Below are 6,111 nucleotides of genomic sequence, written 5' to 3' on the forward strand. Positions count from 1 at the left end.
TTACGGGGTCAACAGGAAATTACTCCAAATCATAGGGCGTGAAAGAGTAATTTACCCTTAATTATATGTTTGGAAAGAATCATGATTGGAAGACGCGGAATTGCCATGTCTTCAATGTTATCCTTTTTTTTTTTTTCCAACCCAATCGGATAAGAGAGAGAGAGAAACGGCTCTTGGGGTGTTGTAAAGGTCAACAAGAGCTGTAACGGTACGTATAGTATATAATCCTGAATACTTTGATTGGAGAGACAGAGAGATGCGGAAACAGGAAGGCTGAAAGTGAGGATGATTCAGAGATTCAAAACATGTATGTTACTAGTGAAATTTTCAGTAGATTTCATCCTTAGCTTTGCTGAGGCGGTGCATTTAGTCTTATTGCAATGCGCTTCCCCAATTTTTGAAGCAATCCCTAGCTATTCCCTCGTCCATGTCCCTTTTCTTGACTTTTTTCCCTAAATTTTCTAATGTCTCTTTTACCCCTTTCTTGCTCTACTTGGATACAAATCCCAAGATTCCAAACCATGTATTAAGTAGGAAATTTTTGTAATTAATGTAGTTAAGCCTTAAGTGGATGTTTTTTTTTTTGTTGTGTGTGTGTGTAGAGATAAAAAGTATTTAAGTCTTGTTGAATTGCTTTAGTATCTCGCTATTCTGACACTCTTTGATAGAGAAACCTTAATTCACGCTTGGATCGGTAGGCAATTAAGGGAGATAGTAGTAAATCGAGGATTGATAATTTGAATAATTAAGTACAATAATCCTAAGATGGTATATATAAGAAATAGATGATTTGATAAATATATGACTATTTGATCTAATCATAATTATGAAGGGACGTATCAGATTATGACACCTTATACCATTACCTCATAAAGAGATTTACACGACAGACATTACAGTTGCATTTTTATTATATAGTTGTTCTGCCAACTCCAAAGCAATCTTACTTTATTCAGTTTGTTATCTATCAAAGCTTACTTTATCAAGTTTGTTACCTAATAAACCTTGTAGTGAGGATCCAATTCTTAAAATTCAAATTTATAGTGTTAATTTTTTACTTAACATACTTTGGAGTGGATTCTAACCACTTCAATTTGTGGCATCCAAAAGCATGACTTAATGCTATAGGTTATAAAAGACAATTCTAAGATATTGAAAAAAAAAAGAGAGTCAATTTTCATCGTTAAATTTTAATTTTAAATTTGAGAGTCAATATATATATATAATTTTTTTCGTTGAATATAAACTTTTCCATGAAATCTAGAAAAATGTTGTGTTGGATTGCTAATTTATGTGGGCCCAACAATTTAATGAGGTTTGATATCTTACTAAGTTGGTCATGCTAGTTTGATTCATAAAGTAAGATTTGTTTAAGTCACAAACTTGATGAAGTGAGGAAGTTTTTGTAATAAAATTGCAATAGATAGGTCTACCTACCAAATGTCTCAACTTTATTACTTAATACTCTTACACCCTCCCTCAATCTTATAATGATTAACAATCAATATGAATTTTCTGAAATCAATTGCCTCCAAAAATATAATTCTCGATGAAAAGTCGTTTTTTGCTTTGTCATCATGTGTATTTGATGAGGTAAATAATTTTATTGTGAGTACTTGCACAAGAAAATGATGTATCTCAAAGGGTAGAAGAGCAAAAAGGACAACTCAAATGGATGTGGTGTAGGCTTCGATTGAAATTTGGTAGATCACACACACACACACACACACACACACTCAATAAATAATAATAATAATAAAATTAAAAATTAAAAATAAATTAAAAAATCAGATGATCAGTTGTTATCCAATAAACCAGTAAACATGATCAATACTAACTTCATTGTGGACATCGTCATTGGCAATGACCCTCTATGGACTGTTATAAGATTTATTAGAATTCTATTTGTTTAATATTTGAGATACCACATGTGTTTTCTAAGCAATGGCACACCCATTTTGACCTTGTTAGCCCCCTCAAATTTTTGATGAATATTTGAGATGCCCCTTTGTTTTCAAATCGATGACATGCCCCCTCAATGTGCAATGGATACTTGAGATACCCCTATTTTTTTTTCAAATTGGATACATGACCCCATTGACTTTGTTCTTCCTTTCTACACTACCACTAATTAAATAGCTTAAATACCTTCATCTTCAATTTGTGTAACTAAAAATCCTTCATTTTTCATCCTAGGATCAATCATCTTCAAACTCTTTATCTTCGGTAAGAAATTAATTTTAATTTATTTAACCTCATCTTAATCTCTCGTTTTGAATCTTGTCTTAATCCCTTTGTAGTTAATTTTCAATTATTTTGAATAATGATTTTCTGAAACCCCCCCCCCCTTACGTCATCACTGAATCATAGATCATTTGTCTCGGGATATATAAAATCATAATACTTTTCTTGTGTATCCCAAGGCAAATGATCTATGGTTCTGTGGTAAGGGCCTCAGATCATCATGACTTTCTATGTTAGAAGGCAATTCAATAATTGAGAGGGATATTTTCTAGCTTGTTTATTAGCTGTTCTTCACTTTTACTCTTTATTTCAATGTAGTGGCGAATATGATAAACTCATTAAAAAATTTGTTTATATTATTGGTTCTTTTTTAATTAATATGTTTGCTATCGATTGGATATTTCTTTGTTAAGCGGTATCCCTTTTTAAAAGTTAATTAGTAGTCCACCGCATATTTTATTTCTAGGAAAATATTATATCGATAGTTTGATTCCATTAAAAGAATACAAACAAGAGCATTATTATTTTTTTTATAGAAAGAAGAGTCCAATCCCAAGGTTATCATCATCATTTCAGTCTTTAATTTATTTTGGTGCAATCTCTCCAAAAAGTTTGATGACCTGCATTAATGGGTGTCGCTATTTTACTTTTCCTTCTCTTTATGTTGAATCTTACTTTTTAAATAAAAAAGATGGGGCATTTAATTTTAGTTGAAATCGAGAAAGATCGTGGAATATGAAATGACATTAATATAAAACATGAAGGCGGCATGTGCAAACACACACGGATTTAAAGGGGCTATTTGTAATTTAAAATATTAATTGGGAATAATTTTGAAGATTACATAATAAAAATGATATTTTTGTAATTTTGATAACTAACCAACATTATTTTAGCGACCCAAGATTGTTGTTTTCTGAAGGTTTGTTTGTTATGACTTTTTGAGCTTTGAACCGGAAAAAAAAAAAAAAAAACATGTTTGTCGGTAGCAATTTCTATTTCAATAGTTTTTGCGTGAAACCTAAGATTACGTTTTTGAAAAGTCTTATTGAATTTGCTTTTGGGTGCGAATCACTTTGAGAAGCCAACAACGAAAAATATATAGAGCTGAAATGACAATTTTACACCTCATTCTTCTTAACTCATCAATCAAACAACATAATTAATTTGTTTTATCTTGTCTACTACTTTTTCTTCAGCTTTTGTAACAACACAAGATTCTCCTTGATGTAGTTTCTTAGACTTTGAGTTTCTGCTTCTCTTAGACACAAAATTTTGAAGTAAAAGTTGAAATCTATAACAAATAGACCATTAATTTTTTTTGACCAAAATGACCCTAATTATATTAAATTTAAATACAGGAGCATTTTTAGAATCCAAATTTTGGTATTGATTCACTTCTACAATTCTACTCACTTTTCCCTTATTATAATAGTAAACTATAGAAGGTTGCATGTGCAAACACATTTGTATTTGAAGGAGTTATTTGTAATTTAAAATATTAATTGAGGTTGATTTTGTAGATTACATAGTAAAAATGATATTTTTATAATTTTGAAAACTAACAAACACGATTTTAGAGATTTGGGATGTGGTTTTCTTAGTTTTTGATTAAAATGATCCTAATTATATTAGATTTAAGTACAAAAGTAAAGATCAAAAGTTAAAAATAAAAAATAAAATATTACTAGTGGATTTGGTAATATAAAATCACTATTCTTTTGTTTCTTAAGGTTAATGATTTTATCCAAGGGTATTTTAAGTAGTGTTATTTCATTAGTTTATGAGAAACAAAAGGGATTTTTAGATAGTAGTTGTTGTCCATAAAATAGATTTCTCTAAAAGGAGATTTTCTTTTTGTTAGAGAGTGTGAGGAAACATTGAGTTTCTATGTATGCATTTCTTTTTCTCTTGTAAAGTCTAGAAACTTTAGGTACTTGAAGTTGATTTATAAATTGTTATTGCGGGTTTACGACAACGGGAGTAGATTGATTTTTTGTTTGAGTTCTTACTAAAGTTGGATGTAGAAATTTGGTGGATTTCACCGGAGAGTTGGAAAAAAATATAAACCTCCGTACTTGTAATTTCTTCATTGAGTAGTGGATTTCTACTTATCAGGTTATCTTTAGATGTAGTCTCATTGTAGGTGAACTACATATATCTTATATTGTGATTGTATTCATTTCTCTACTCTCTTTATTATTACTTACATTTGCTTTACAACACATATTTGGGGTTTGGTTGTTGAGATTGATTGCTTTGGTATTAGAAGGGATTAATTTCAATAATCGAGTTTTTGTTTGTGGTTTGGGATTTAACCATAACAATCACATTGTCTTTAGATTCTAATTTTAGTTAAATTATATTTACGTTAAATTATCTTGATTAATACTTAATTATATTTTTAATGTCCTTAAAAATTAAATAAATCCACCTGTGAGACTCAATTCTTAAGATGGCTACTCAAAATGAAATTGAATAATGTTCGAGTCCATGACAAGGGGACCCAAAGCCAATTAATTGGATTTCAATAGACCGGCTAATCAAGTAACTTGGTACTCATTTACACCCTTCATGACCTATGTAATTTCTATATATATATATATATATAATATTTTAAAAGAAAATTGATTGCATGATCTCTTAGAAATTTATTTATTTATTTTTTAATCTTAAGGGGGGAGGGGGGATTGTAACTTCAAAATCGGTTTGCCTAAAAGTAGTACCTTCCTAATTATATGTAAATCTGTTGTTGCTCTTCAACCTCTTTGTATGTACAATCAATTTCTTCCCTTTGGATTTTGTTGGATTCATTAACAAACGATTGAGGCCCGTCGTGAATTTAAAAATCCGTATCTAAATTATTCTTTAATGAATTAAATATAGGCATTATCCGTATCTAAATTATTCTTTAATGAATTAAATATAGGCATTATTGCCCTTTATGGATAGGTATGGTCTTATTGTCGGTGTTAATGTTCCAATGTTATTTTACCGTTTTAACCCTCAGTAATTTATATTTTTTTATTGACAAACATCAAAATTAAAATGCTGAATAAAACTCTATTTTGATGGTTTTTACCTTCTCAACTTTTATAATGGAATTTTGAAGATTCCTTTCTGCTCATCAACCATTAAAAAAGGGTAAAAGAATCTTTATTTAAAAAAAAAAAAAAAAACACAAACAAACATTGTTAAACGACCGTTTTCTTGACGGAAAATAGATAGAAAGGGTGTAGGTGAGTGAAACCATTTGATAACTTTAATTAGGCAAGGTAAATGTAATTAACAGAACATTACGGGGTCAACAGGAAATTACACCAAATCATAGGGCGTGAAAGAGTAATTTACCCTTAATTATATGTTTGGAAAGAATCATGATTGGAAGACGCGGAATTGCCATGTCTTCAATGTTATCCTTTTTTTTTTTTTCAACCCAATCGGATAAGAGAGAGAGAGAAACGGCTCTTGGGGTGTTGTAAAGGTCAACAAGAGCTGTAACGGTACGTATAGTATATAATCCTGAATACTTTGATTGGAGAGACAGAGAGATGCGGAAACAGGAAGGCTGAAAGTGAGGATGATTCAGAGATTCAAAACATGTATGTTACTAGTGAAATTGGCAGTAGATTTCATCCTTAGCTTTGCTGAGGCGGTGCATTTAGTCTTATTGCACCGCGTTACCCCAATTTTTGAAGCAATCCCTAGCTATTCCCTCATCCATGTCCCCTTTCTTGACTTTTTTCCCTAAATTTTCTAATGTCTCTTTTACCCCTTTCTTTCTCTACTTGGATACAAATCCCAAGATTCCAAACCATGTATTAAGTAGGAAATTTTTGTAATTAATCTAGTTAAGCCTTAAGTGGA

The 6,111-nt window shown here is 30.6% G+C and overlaps 1 long non-coding RNA gene across 1 annotated transcript; it reads left to right on the forward strand.

The window, feature by feature from the left end:
• LOC147407251 (uncharacterized) lies at positions 1–6,111 on the forward strand. The gene is made up of 2 exons (XR_015175811.1): positions 1–202; positions 5,704–6,111. It is a non-coding gene; the product is annotated as an uncharacterized LOC147407251 (long non-coding RNA).

This window comes from Akebia trifoliata, chromosome 3, assembly GCF_017979445.1.
Source record: "Akebia trifoliata isolate Shusen 1 chromosome 3, ASM1797944v1, whole genome shotgun sequence".
Taxonomy (NCBI): domain Eukaryota; kingdom Viridiplantae; phylum Streptophyta; class Magnoliopsida; order Ranunculales; family Lardizabalaceae; genus Akebia; species Akebia trifoliata.